At 43.5% G+C, this 14,577-nt stretch overlaps 1 protein-coding gene across 8 annotated transcripts in view; it reads left to right on the top strand.

The window, feature by feature from the left end:
- CERS3 (ceramide synthase 3) overlaps window positions 1-14,577 on the top strand; it is a 125,304-nt gene that overhangs the window by 19,870 nt on the left and 90,857 nt on the right. For all 8 annotated transcript variants that reach the window (XM_042941157.1, XM_042941156.1, XM_042941161.1 and 5 more), the window contains one exon: window positions 400-514. The gene's annotated coding sequence lies outside the window, so the exon portion shown is untranslated. The remainder of the gene's footprint in view (window positions 1-399; window positions 515-14,577) is intronic.

Raw genomic sequence — 14,577 nt, 5'->3', positions numbered from 1 at the left:
TAGTTCACATTGATAAATCTTAGAGACATAAGGAATCACAAAGTTAAATGGCTTAGAAAGCAAAGCAGGTAACAAATTAGCAGTGATTAGCAGGGCCTGGTGATTAATCTTGTGCCTCCCTTAAGGCCTGCAGGTCCTATGATTATTTCCAGATCTTCTGGTCTTTTCAAATGAAACTATAGATCTGGATTTTTATGTGAAAATTCCTAAATTTGAAATGTTGGCTCAAATTGTTTTAAAGCACTATGTAGGTCCCAAACTGATTGGGAGGTCCAATTCAGCCTATATCAAGATCTGCCACCAGTTTGTAACCCTGACTTAAAGTTTTAGAGTTAGAAGGAAACTTATGGGTATAATTGTATAGACTGTTAATTATGTTTCCCTTTTCTGCTTCTGCAGGGATGCTGTGAAAGTGAAGGCGAAACTTTTATATATATATACGTATATATATACACACGTACATACATATATAGTACGTGAATTCCTCTGCAGAAAGCTCTCATTTATACTCAAGGTACTGTTCATTTTATTTGTACGTTTACTGTTTAATTTATTTTACATTTTGTTTTATTTTATCTCTACTGTGTTTTCTTAGCTGTGATCTTGGAAAACTACAGCTGTGACCCAAAGCTTTATTATTATGTGATATTGTTTTATGTGTTCTGGGGAGGAGAGGTGTCTGGGGAAGGCAAGTGCCGTGTTCTTCTCTATGAAATACTGTAGGTCCATATTCTGGTTTTGTTTTTTGTTTTTTTGTTTTGTTTTGTTTTGTTTTGTTTTGAGAGGAGAGAGGTTGAGTGAAAGTTTCCTTTGAGAGCACCAGGTGGCGAAGAGCTCCATCTGTGCTCTGGTCTGGCCCCCACCCTCCCCTTCCCATTTCCCTGAACCCCCTTTCTAATCAGAAGGAAGGAAAGGTTAGCTCTATCTGTCCTGCACTTTCCAGCTTCCAGTCTCTTCCCTGTGAGAGAAGGACTTTCAAAAGCACATTGCTTCAAAGTCATCACAAGTGACAGAACTGATTATTTGTATGGGGAAGAGTTATTCACAGCGCACATTTACAGATACTGACTTGAGGAAAGGCAAAACCAGGTACTTTAAAGAGAAATAGCCTTTTTACCCTCAGAGTTTACTTTGAGTCTAGCTCTGGGTCACCTTGAGCAAGTAACTTTATCCCTATAACCTTCACTTTGCATCTGTAAATTGAGGGCATGGTTTTCTGAGGATACAATGAGTGGAATGTGAGGAAGGAAATTTTGTAAATTGTGATGTATGTTATGATCGTTATAATTATGATCATCTCATTGAACTTTTTTTAAATGTTTATTCGTTTTTGAGAGAGAGAGAGAGAGAGAGAGAGAGAGAGAGAAGGGGCACAGAGAGAAAGGGGGACAGAGGATCCCAAGTGGGCTCTGAGCTGACAGCATGGAGCCTGATCTGGGGCTCAAACTCACGAATGGCGAGATCATGACCTGAGCCGAAGTTGGACACTCAACCGACTGAGCCCCCCAGGTGCTCCTCATTGAACTTCTGTAAAGGTCTGTGAAAAGATAATGCTGCTATTCCGAGTTTACAGGTGCAAAAGCAGATATCAGAGCCGCTGGGCATCTGAATCACATCTCTTACCCTGTCCCCTGAGCCCACAGTCCTTGCTTGCAGGGGCCTTCGCCCCACATCCCACCAAAGCAATTCCTAGTGGGTCAGTAGAGAATGCAGAAGGGATTCATGACCAACACACCCCACCCCTGCCTTTTAGCCTACAGTTTTCTACACCTTACCAAAAGCTTTGCTAAACACAAACCCCATTGATCACAAATATTATCTCTCCTGCCTACCTTCTAGTGAGGGGAGAGCCAACAGTGAAGCAGTAGTCTGCTAGAGGGGAAACTGGGGAAGCATGTGTAAGCTGGAGTGAATAAACTACTTTCTGCTAATGAAGAAGGCGCTTTCTCTGGGAAGGAATGGTTCAGCTGGACAGTCAGAAATTACATGAGGATTTCTGTCTCCTCTGGTGGCTGCACAGCCTGGGTAGATCTTTGGCTTCCAGAATTGCTGGGACTTTCTAGAGTTGCAGACCTACCCTGAGGCCCTGTAGACAGGCCCACCCCTAACATTGGAAGGGCCCAGGGCAGGAGTGCGTGTGGAATTAGGTGGCCCTCAGCCTGGCCCTATCCCCCTTCCCAGCCCCAAAATTGTCCTGCTGGGCTAGAAGCCCAGGACATATGTGTGCAGATGCCCCAGTGTAGGTGCCCAAGTGTGAGTTCCTCGTCTCCTCCCCAACAGTCTGCTTTTGGCCATCCCTAGGCCTAAGGGTATGTTGTGCTGTCACTTTTTTGAAGAATACACCTGGAGAAGTGTCCATGTAGGCCTTGGAAGTGGACTTAGAGGTTGTTTAGGCATGGAATTCTAGGGTCCTAGGCAGCCCTAGCGAGTCTAGAAAGGGGCTATGGTGTGTGTGGGGGCATGTAGCCTTGGGCCTATGGACTCTTTGCCCAGTGGGAGACAAGTGTGGCCAGAGGAATGCCAGAGTGGCATCTTTTAAAATAAGGCCAGGGTGTAAGGGTGGGACTGCTCCTGGGCATGAAGCTTAGGGCCCTTTGTACACAGTTGGTGCTTAATGATATCACTAATTGATGCATGACAGAGTGACAAAGGCTGAGCGATTTCAGAATTGCCATGGACTATGTAAATGTGACTTCTCTCTACCATCACGCCCTGTAAACATCCACCTGACAGCATGGCAAAGGTTGAAATTGCTTAGATTTAATAAGGTGACTGACAGCTGAGTAACATTCCCAACCTCATAAACTAGCAGGAAGAAAAATTTACTGAGAAACAGCTTCACTTGGCAGGGAAGAGAAGCATCTAGGGTTCTCCCCACCCTTGAACGAAAGGACTTCACTGAGGCTCCAATAGGGATCTCTTGGTATATTTTAAGAGACTCCACACAAGTTTAGTGTCTCTCTCTCTCTCTCTCTCTCTTTAATATTTACATATTTTTGAGAGACAGGACAAGCAGGGGAGGGGCAGAGTGGGGGTGGGGGCACAGAGGATCTGAAGCAAGTTCTGTGCTGACAGCAGAGAGCCCAAATCGGGGCTGGAACTTGTGAACCATGAGATCATGACCTGAGCCAAAGCCAGACTCTTAACCGACTGAGCCGCCCAGATGCCCCTAGAGTGGTGTCTCTTTCACTTATATTTCATACACTTCTTGCACTTGGGATCTTTGCTGTTGAATATCATGCAATCCTTTCATTCACCATCTTTCAGAGCATTGCTGTCTTTCACATCGGCCTTAAGACATCCATATTTAAACTTCACTAACATGAGTGACACAGAGGAACTCTGAATCCCCCCGTTCAGCATGTGAAGCTAGCCGCCTGCCCTGTGGGTCCTCTCTACTCCAGTTCCACCACCGTCTCTTCCCCTAGGTTCACATGTTGCCCTGCTCACAAAATTCGGATTAGTCATCCCCAGTAGCACTACAGCCAACTATATTTCTTGGAGAAAAAAGTCTTAGCTTAAAGAAAAAGGTCTCTAAAAAGGAAGGCTTAGGAAGCCGTAGACCTCAAATTAGGATCAATAGAGGAGTAGCTGGAAAATCACATTGGCACATGACCGACGTATGTCCCCCAGGGAAAAGGGTATTGACTGGGTGCAAGATGTGGCCTTGACATAGGGAACTCTGTATATGTTAGCATAGTGTTTTCTCTTGTTTGTAGCATAGATTTGCATTAATAGACAGAAATCAGAGACTGAAATGAAAATTATGTTTTAGGGAGAAAGTTAAGGATACCCTTTTGGAAAGAATGTATGTTTGAAAAGTCTGGTGGCTCAGTAGGCTCGGGTCATTACCCGAGGTCTTGATTTCGGCTCTTGATTTTGGCTCGGGTCATTACCCCCTGGGTCATGGGATCGAGCCCCGTGTTGGGCTTTGAGCTGGGCATGGAACCTGCTTGGGATTCTGTCTCTCTTTCCCTCTGCCCCTCTCCCCCACTCACACTCTCAGTCTCTCTCTAAAAAATAAAAATAAATTTTAAAAAGTTCAAAAAAAAAGTCTGGAAACCTAGGAAAATTTTTATTTTTAAATAATGTTGCATTTTCATACAATATATGCAGGATGTTTTTCCCTCCAGCTACTTTTGCAGGCAAAATTGCTCTAAATTTGAAGCCATGGATTTAATCATTAATCAAAAGCTGTAAAATGAATAAATGAAATATTTTCCCTATGTTCTAGACTTTGCACATGCCCTCCCTAAGTCTCTGTCTCTGTCTCTCTTGATCTCTATTGTCTCTCTGTCTCTGTCTCTCCCGCTCTGTACTTAAATTGCGCTGTGCTGATACAGTGCAGAGCCCGACTGCGGGCTTGAACTCACAAACCGTGAGATCGTGTCCTGAGCCAAAATCAGGAGCTGAACGTTTGACTGAGCCAGCCACGTGCCCCTTATTGTCCTAAATTTGTTGTGATTTCGGACTCAAAGAAGAAGGCCCTTGCGAACATACAGTTGGGATTTTTTTCCTGCACTCCTTCACTACCTCTAGGCCCCATACTGTAAGCTTCCACACCCACCACACCTCACCCTCCTCTGAAGATTTCTAGAATCTTTGTCATCTTGTTCTTTTCCAAAGACTGCTTCATTCTGCGGGGGCAGCAGGCTGTGTGACAGGAAACCCTGCCTTTAAGTATTACGTAAGCATATGTTTTAAAACCATTAAAATCTGGGCTTGCTTCATCAGTGTGCCTTAGTAACCCCATGTCCTTCCCTGAAAGTAATTTGGCATCCTCCTCATCTGTGAGGGGAATGTTCCAGATTCTTTCTTGATCAAGATGGGGCCCCACACCCTCCTTTAGGTTTTACTCTCTTTCATAAAATGACTCCTTTGGTGACACTGCCCAAGACAGGTTCTAGTGAGGTAAGAAATCCCTCTGTCACTGAGGAACTGAGTTACCGCGTCAAGTGACACTCATCCCTCAGAAAAGCTGCCGCCTTGCCAACACTTGGTCTAGGCAGCCTTAACACTGATGAGGGTATTGCAGGAAGCCGGTGAATGATGGCTGACTATTGGGCCACCTGGAAGGCCATGGTGCCATTGATGAGGAAATGTAAATAGTGACAGTACTAACACCTACAGCTTATTGAGCACTTCCTGGACGCCCCAAGTTACACAAAGTGATTTAGACACATGACCTTATTTAATGCCGACTTAGACTGTAGAGAAGTAAAAAATATTGTGCCTATTTTGCAGATGAGGAATTCAAGGCTTAGAGGAAGTCATGCACTCTCCTAGGTCAGGTATCGGGAAAGGGTGACGATGAGCATTCAGAGTCCCAAACCCCTATTCCTTGGTAAGCCAATAGGCCTAGGGTTGCCCCATGTCCTGCCCCAGAAATTCTACCACGGTGTGTCGTGATTGGGGGGTGCTGGGGTCTGGGTATCACCCTAGGGGAGTCTGATCATCGGGAAGGTCTGAACTAGATGACACTGTGTAGTATTGCCTCTGCAGGACTGTCTCCAAGTTTTCTGTTTGGCAAAGTTTGTGTCCATCACGTAGGCTTCCCTTACTGAAAGAAAGAAATGGAACTGGTTATCGTTTCCCAGCAGTGAGCAATGTGCAGGTTATGGGGAGAACGTAGTCATGAAGGGGCAGGGGTGTCTCCTTACTCTCCCTTGGGGAATCTTTTTAAACTTAGAATTTAATCCTACTGTCTAAACCAGCCTGACGTCAGATTCTTGGCCAGACCCGGTAAGGGTTAAGATCATAAGATACCATGACTCTGTAACATAGGTCCAGCATTCTGCCGTGTTCAGGTATTTCTACATACCGAATCACTCTTAATCTGCAATAGGTCTCTGTGGAAGGCAGGACTGGCACCATGGAGCACGCGGAGCAAACAAAGATTCAGAGGGACTGAGTTGCTCAAGTTCACTTAGTTTTAGGAGGCAGGGCTGGCCCTCGAACCTTGGGCTTTCTGACACTAAAGCCATAGTTCTTTCTCAAGTTTTGTGACTGGTTGAAAGACGAGCTACTTGAGCTGGTGTGTGAAGCACTACATTCTTTTTTTTTTTTCTTCTTTTTTAATTTTTGATTATATTCATCAGTTACAGGCCTGCAGTTTGTGGGACAGTCTTGCTGACTCTTCTGACTACATGGCGGGGAGGCTCCTGCAGCAGCCCCCTTCCGCGCCACCCAGGAGGGCTCTGCAGACACGAGGCCAATCCTCTGGTCTCTCAAATGGGAGAACTGAGACAGGACCAGGGCGTCTCCTCAGGCTCTTCTGTGAGTCACCGTCAGCGAGCTTCCCAGCCCCCTTCTTGCCTACATCACTCACTTGTGCCTGTGACTAATAACAGGGTAATTTGTGGAGCAAGATGGGTGACTGACCAGGCCAGGGAAGAGAGCTTGCAAGAAAGGACTCGGTGGAGAGGAGCAAAATATTTAATAGCAGTTGGAAAGGAAATGGTGATGTGATGCTAACTGGGTTAAAATTTCTTTACATTGCAAAAGCCTTGCCTAGTTACCCAGCTATTCATTTACCTTTTAGACTTCGAAAGTTAACTTTAAAAGAATGGGGGGTGGGGGTGGGGAGGAATTCTACCTTTGAAGGCAGAATTATGAACAATCCATCCTATGTAACTTTCTCATAGATTCCCTCCCAATCATCTCTCGGCCCGTTTTCTTTGAACCCTAGGATTTACATGCTTCTAAGACTTATCTATTCTGTAACTTTGCTTCACATCCTTCTGATTTCAGTCATACCTGCTTTTCTGCAAGTTCTTAGCCCTGTGACTGGTCTCAGTAAACATCCTTGATCAGGGCCTCGTTTTTGGCCCTGAGCTGGACTTTGGCAATGTCTGTCAATTAATGACTGGAACAGAGATAAAGTAGAAATGTGATAAAGTTGAAGAGGCATCTAGAAGAATTACATTTTGGTGAATCCTGTCTCCGTAAGCTGCATTTTCTCTCTTATCTTCATTACCTTTGGCATCTCAAGTCAGTTTATATAGATAGATCTTTCTACTGGCTATGGAAGCACACTCTATTTTCTCTGGAATTGTTAGAGTACAAAAGATATTCTCATAGTTAGCTTTTGCATCTTTAAGAAGGCTATGAGAAGTTTTAGGTAGGTAACAAACTTGCCTTACTTCAAATCAGCCATTAGCTTTTGTAAGTGAAATATTTACATGAAAAAATGATTGTCTTAAAATGTTAATGTGAAACAAATCACCTTAATAACACCTTTTAGTAATGGGAAACTGTGTGTGTATTGGGAAAAAGCTGGCTTTCCTGGGTTTGCTTGGACAGTGCACCTGTATTTCCCTGGGACTCCGTTTCTTCATATGTACAGGGCTGGACTGGATGATTGTATGGTTTTTAGAGCAAAATTTACTTTTGTTGATTTGAGTCATTAAGCAGAAATCGGTTATAAATTTTCCTAATATTGGATCATCAGTAACAAATTGTCAACAGTAACAATAATTTAAAATTTTCAACACCAAGAATTTTACCATTTTTTCATTCCTTCTAGTTTGCCTTTGCACACACACACACACACACACACACACACACACACACACACACTGAGATGTATATGTATAAAGTAGTATAAAAATGAGATGATATACCATCATATCATTATAGTATAGATATAATTTTGAATTTTGGGGTTTTTTTTACAAGTCTAAACACTTCTCATTTTGGTAAACATCATAATTGTTAGTCTTAGCTGAATGTTATTGCATAGAGCTAACAAATATACTTAAACCTTTCAGATTTTTAAAAATCATTATTATGAACACTGAGACTGAAGTAGTATTTATTAACTATAGCCTAAACATATTTTTTGTCCAGTTTCACATATATTCCTAGGTAGGCTTGAACATTTTGGTGACTCCTAAACTTATTACTCTAAAGGGTGGTATCATTTATGTTTTTTTTAAAAATGTAGTAGTTTTAACTATATCACAGCACTGTATATTATTTTTAAATAACTTAATTTAAGAGGTGTCAGTTAAAGAATTTAAAGTTAAAGAAGAAAGTTCATTTCAGCTCCTCCTCTTCAGAAGGGCAAATGATATTGAACAGCTTGACTCCAATTTATTATTATTTATTATTATTTATTTATTATTTATTATTTATTAACAGGCATGTGATAAAGTGATTTACAAACATTTACTCACTCACGGAGTACAGTTACCACCACTGTTTTATAGATGGAGAGATTGACATTGACATTAAGTTAGCTGTCTGGGGCACATAGTTAGTCAACTGTCAGAACCAGTTCTTAAATCCAGCAGTCTGCTCCAAAATCCATGTGCTTGACTACTGTGCTGTATACTGACTCCCTTAATATCTATTGAGCACTTACTGTTTGTACACTTACTGTATGCCAAGTTAGGGATGCTGTTGTGAGCAAAACAGGTGTCCCGCCTATTCTTGTGCATCTTGAAGTCTAAGGTGGGAGCCAGAATCCAATCAACATACAAACATGTAATTACAAATTTAATACAGGTTATGAAGGAAAAGAACAGGGGGCGATGGCAATGTTTGGTTTAGATTTGGAGCAATGTGTGGTGGGGGGCAGGGGGCAGGGAAATCCTTGCTGGAACTCTTAGGGAGGCTTAAGTTGGGGCTTGAAGGATTAGGAGGAGAGAGTTGGGTGAAGATGGGGAAAAGGAGTCCTGGCAGAAGGAATAGTCAATGCACATACTGGGAGGCAGGTAAGAACTTTGTGTTTTGTTCTCAAGAGTCTGAAAGCAGACCTGACTTTCGAGATCACAAAGTGAGGAGCATGGGAGGCACAAGTCAGCCTGGAAAAGCAGACAGGGATCTAGTGTTCCAGGGTCATTCCCAGGAGACCATGCAGAGGTGAGGGCAGGCCATGAGGAGCTGCCTCCAAACAAAGGGGGAGCCGCTGGGACCCTAAGCCTCTGGCAGAGCCATCCCCACGTTGGGTTTTTCTGCACACAACAGCACACAGTAAGTTGTGATTTTCTAGGAATTAAACTTCATTGGCTCAATATTTAAGTTAGGAAGCGGGCTATTTAAGCTAGGAACCCAGATCAAGGCGTATTGTGAAATTTTATTACAGAGCCAAGAGAAACATGGCCTGAAGAGAATGGCACTAGGGGATAGCCCTGGCTTCAAAGAGAGCTTGACCCCATACAGATGCCAAGTGCCTAGTTGGCATTTTAGGAGTTTATTAGTTTTGCTGGGAAAATATCCCAGTTATGTTTACTAAACAGGGAGAACTTATTGCCCTAGTGGAAAGTGATGGCTGCTCATGGGGACATTAACCTAAGCCTTGGAATGGAGAAAGGAGCAGAGGAGGAGAAGCACATCTTTCTGAAATCTCCAGGCATCATTTAATCTGTAACCAAACTCTACACACAATATTAGAAGGGAAAAATGAGAGGGTTCTCCCTTCTGCTTTGGAACTTCAGAGGCTTTTTTGACTTTTTGATTTTTTTTGTTCAGAATAACTTTAGCTTCTGTTAATTCATATTAGATTAAGCATATTAGATTAAAAATTGGACTTTTCCACCAAGGCAGTCTGGGCCCAATCAAGATTGGAGAAAATAAAGGATTGGCCAGTAGGAAGAACTGTATAGAATGCAGGGATCACTGCTGTAGGAAACCCTCATGACCCCTGGGGCTGAGCTAGAGCATGAAAGGAAATGCCACCCTATCTGCACCGCCCCCTCCCCCTCCGCCAGAGGCACACCTGTTGGGGAAGACACAGAGGAATTACCAGCAGAATAGGCTGGAAAGCAGCCCCCTAGAACTTGCCAGGAATCTGCCCTCTAGAATGCGGGGGAGACCTAGTCACTGGAAAGTGTCTCACTGGCAGCACTCCCCAAGTACAAAACTCCCCAGGGAGAATCTGCTGGCTGCTCAGGGCTCCTGGAGCCTTTCACTGGGAGTGCACCAGAGTCAGGAAGCAAAACCCTTTCATCCTGCAACATCCCTCCACCATCCTCTATTGATAGAGCTCCAGGGCCAGCTGGCAAAGGGAAAATAGGAAAGGAAGCAGACCCGTTCACAGACAGGCAAAAAAAAAACGGTGGATTTGCAGTTGAGAGGCAATGAATTGATAATTGGCACAGGCTCCATACAAGAAGCCCTGTAGGCAGAGCAAATCCTGAGCATGCTCCCCAGTAGGCAGAATACTAATGGAAATACAGGTCCCCAATTGACTTATTATTTTAAAAAGTCCCCCAGAGTTTTTAAATTATTGAATTTAAATTACTGAGCTCTTTATATATTCTAGATACAATGTTTTCCTATTGCAAATATTGCAAATATTTTCTCCCAGTCTATAGGCTTCCTTTTTGTTCTCTAAGTGATATTTTTGTTGTTGTTGAGCAGATGTCTCCAGATTTTATAATCTACCTGGAAAAAATATAACACAATATGGCAATGTAGTTCTTATTTCCTTCTCCTTCATATTTTTCTATATATGTGAGAGTTACGGTCTGAGCTGTTAAAACAAAAAGGACCCAAAATTCAATGGCTTCTTGACAACAAGAGTTTCTTTCTCTTGTATTTAACTGTGCAGACATGTGGTAGGCCAGAATAATGGGCTAATTGGCCTCAAAGATTGCTTCTATCCTGTCATCCCTCTTTCTAGTTATTAGGATGGAAGAAAGAGAGAAACAGAGACACACAGCTTGGTATTTAGGGAGATTACTCAAGTGAATTCCACTGCTGTGTCATTGACGTGGACAGTCACGCATGGCCAAATCTAGCCACAGGGGAGGTTGGGCAGTGTCTCACATGGCAGGACAGCCACATGCCCAGGGAAGACCTGGGGCCAGGGGTATATGGGGACTATAACCAAAAGGAAGAATCATTGAATACTCAAGACATCCTGATACCCCTCAATGACATCTTTGAGGTGATATCCTGGTTGTGTTTGCAAATGCTCTGTATTTTTCTTTTTTTTAAGCTATAGGTCTGTCTTGAATTTCTTCAAGGTTTTAAATTGATATAATGGTAAAATTTAACATGAGAGAGTTACTTATCTTATTGTAAGTCAGTTACTTCTCTACACAGAGTATAGGTTTTGTTTATTTATTTATTTATTTATTTATTTATTTTTCATTCATTTTTCTCTTCAGTTTTCTCACTGTAAGCCCAAACATTTATAGGCTTTTAGTGCACTAATTTAATCACAATAAATATTCCTCAGAGGTAAGTTAGTCTATCACTTGCATTGTCTTATCCATTTGAAATGGCACAATTTATTTATTTTTAAGTTTTTATTTATTTTGAGAGAAAGCACACCAGAGCACGCACGAGAGGGGAGGGGCAGGGAGAGACTCCCAAGCAGGTTCAGTGCTGTCAGTGCAGAGCCTGACACAGGACTTGATCTCACGAACTGTGAGATCATGCCCTGAACGGAAGTCAAGAGTCAGAGGCTTATAACTGAGCCACCCAGACGCCCCTTAAAATGCTTTTAGAGCTGGAATTTACAGTTGGCTCAGTCCTTACACCATTGACAGGAAGCAAGTAGCTGCTAATGTTTTCCTATGTGTTTATCTTGAAGGCTTAACCAGTTTTTTTGGCCAAGTTAGTAGAATTCATTCCAAAGAAAACACAAACAGATGAAATGTAGATAAACATATTTACCTGATCCCTTGCACCAAATTTTAAAAATTGTTTTGCAACTAATAAAAATGAGATGGTTTTTAGATAATTAAATTACATATCACTTTTGGCTCTAGCATCACTCCTTGATTGTTCAAAAGTCTATGCCAGCCTCGGCAAACCTTCTGTCCATCCATTCAACAAGTCCTTACTTGGTGTGTACTGTGTGGCAAGCCTCGGGTGTACAATAGTGAACAATCCAGGCACACTCTTTGCTCCTCTGGAGTTGCCTTTCTTGTTAGCAGAGGACCCTGGTCCCACTGTAATCTGGCCGGTCACCCAGTCTCCAAAGCTCTCACCAACTCTCACATCCTCCAACACTAATAATACTCTGAGATGGTGAACATCGATTCAAATGAGCACTTTATTGCTCAGAAATACACCGTAACTTCAATTAGAGTTGTCTGCCTAGTTTCCCATTTCTCGTCACTGGCCTCTGAGAGCTGTGTTCTGTTCTGTAGACTCCCTCTCTCGTCACTCTCCTCTCTCCAAGAGATATGTTCTGTAGCGTTATCTCCTCAGGTGATGGGGTTACTTACAGTCGGTACTGCATGGATAATTAGCAGTAGGGATTGCATGGATAATTACCAGAATTTGATAGTTTGCCCAAAATTTCAGCCTAACTTGGAGCTCTCACCTCAGCAAGGGTTCAAGTGCCACATTTTTTTTTAGTACTTTGCAAAAATGTTGCTTCAAATAGTGATGAACTTGTGGTCCAGATGGTTTTATTTCTTCAGTCCTAAGGTCAAATTTAATGGTGTTCATTTGAGAAAGTGTCTCAGCAGGCTTCTTTCACCCTGTTGGGGTTCTGTATCCATGAGGTCAGAAAATCATGAGTCATAAAAACCCACATTAGTTAGATTGTCTTCCTGCAAACTACTGGCAGCTGCAGCCGCAAATAGGGTTTGAAACTTCCACAGTATTGGCAGGTGGGAAAACACAGCTGGACTGTGATGCTACCTCCAATACTGATACTTCCTCAAAGTGAAAAGAAATAAATGCAGGTATTTTTCTTGCAAATATTTCTTACTTTAAAAAAGAGCTTCAGATATTTTTAATGTAAATACTACGGTTCCTTCAGATATTTTTATATAAATAGGAGTTGCAGTACTCAGAGAATGGACGAGGGATGGGAAAGGGGGACTTTTGAGTAGCAGATGAGAAAAAAAAAAAGAAAGGCACTGGGAGTGGCCAACGAGTAAAATACATTTGCTTAAAGAGCGTACCAAGCAGAGACAGAAGAGTTGTCAACAGAGCTGACAATATTTCAGTTGCCAGAAAGGCCTAGAGCTGAGCTAAAGGAATGGAGAGGTGGGCTGCGAATTTGCCATGGGAGTCAGTGGGCTTCCCAGACTGTCCCAGACGCCACCGGCATAGAGGCCTTGAATGACAGATTCATTGTTGCCAATGCTCAGGATTGTGCTTACAGCAGTAACCTGTGTAGGCTTTTAAAAATGCAGGCTTTTCCTGGGATGCCTAGGTGATTCAGCCGGTTGAGCATCTGGACTCTTGATTTCAGCTCAGGTCACGATCCTAGGTTATGATCCCAATGTCGTGCCACATCAGGCTCCCTGCTGAGCATGGAGCCTGCTTAAGATCCTCTCTCTCTCTCTCTCTCTCTCTCTCTCTCCCTCTGCCCCTCTCCCCTCCTCGAATGTGAGCTCTCTCTCTCTCTCTAACATAAAAAAATGCAAGTATTCCCCCATGTCAGTATTTTCTAATTCTCTTTCCACCTGGCTATTATTGAAATATTGCTATACTTCATTAACACAGCATAAAGATATCGCTTCACTGGCTGCACAGGTAATATATCTTGTCATCTACCACGCATCTTTTTAAGGCTGTGTCAGGGAGGCCAGCAGCCTCTTTTACACTGAACCAAAAAATACCTTACACAGTGACTATTAATAATGCCACTGTGATTTGAAACTTAGGCAGTGCAGGAGCCAAAATGGAAGAGGGAGAGGAGAAAGGGGATAAATAAGTGCTCGTTGTCTGCAAGATGAGATCAGAGGGAGGAACTGACAAATGCTACAGGCTGCCTGCCCCTAGATTCCTGCTTCTCCGTGTAAGCCCTCTTGGTTAGAGGCAACAAAATCCACCTCTCTCTTAACCATCTTAAACACAGGGCTTCATTGGAAGCAGCCCACAGCCCTGAAGGAAGGCCGGTGGATCAGACTTGGATGACAGTGGAAACCAAGAAACCGGGGTTGGGGGGTGGGGTGGGGGGATGGGATCAGGAAGGCCAAAAAACTAAGAGATGACAACGATCTTTTCAACAGCAGCGGCCTAGGCAGGATGCCATCGGCTGCCGCTGGATATCGCTGTCTGCTCCAGACTCAAAGCCCTGAGAAAAGCATCCAACTGGCCAAGCCTAGGCCATCCCAGCCAACTGTCAGCAGATGGAGAATGGTCCATGTTGGCTCTCTCAGTGGGAAAGGCAGTGCTCCGCCCCCCCCCCCCCCCCTTGGTGGTGATTTCCCCTGCTGCTCTGAGAGCCAGATGCTGGGCTACCTCCAAAATGGCATGTCTGATACACTAGGGTCAGGGAAAGGTGGCTATAAAGGAGGCCAGAGGTACTGGCACAGGCTTGTGGCCGTAGGAACAGCTAGCAGGAGGCTGAGGGACCGTGACCTGTTTCTTGCTAGTAGACCCAAGTGGCCCAGAGGATTGGAGACTGCTGGCCCCGGTTTTCTTCAGCTGATTTCTCTGTGTTTAGCCTCTGATCTCATCCTGAGAGAAGTAACAGGATGGTAGAGAGGCTGGCTGGAGGCATCGCCTGAATTTTTAAAGCCCACTGCTAGAGCTAAAATGTGGGCTTGTGGATGTCTACCGAACACCCTTACACCCAGGGGGGCGATCATCTAGGACAGCCGCTTCTCCTTCAGGGCGGTTAGTCTGTTTTTGCTTTTTAAAGCATGCTATTTCTTT

This window comes from Panthera leo, chromosome B3 (assembly GCF_018350215.1).
Source record: "Panthera leo isolate Ple1 chromosome B3, P.leo_Ple1_pat1.1, whole genome shotgun sequence".
In the NCBI taxonomy this organism is placed as follows: domain Eukaryota; kingdom Metazoa; phylum Chordata; class Mammalia; order Carnivora; family Felidae; genus Panthera; species Panthera leo.
Note: the sequence above shows the minus strand (reverse complement) of the source record. Positions and strands in the feature narration are given on the sequence as shown.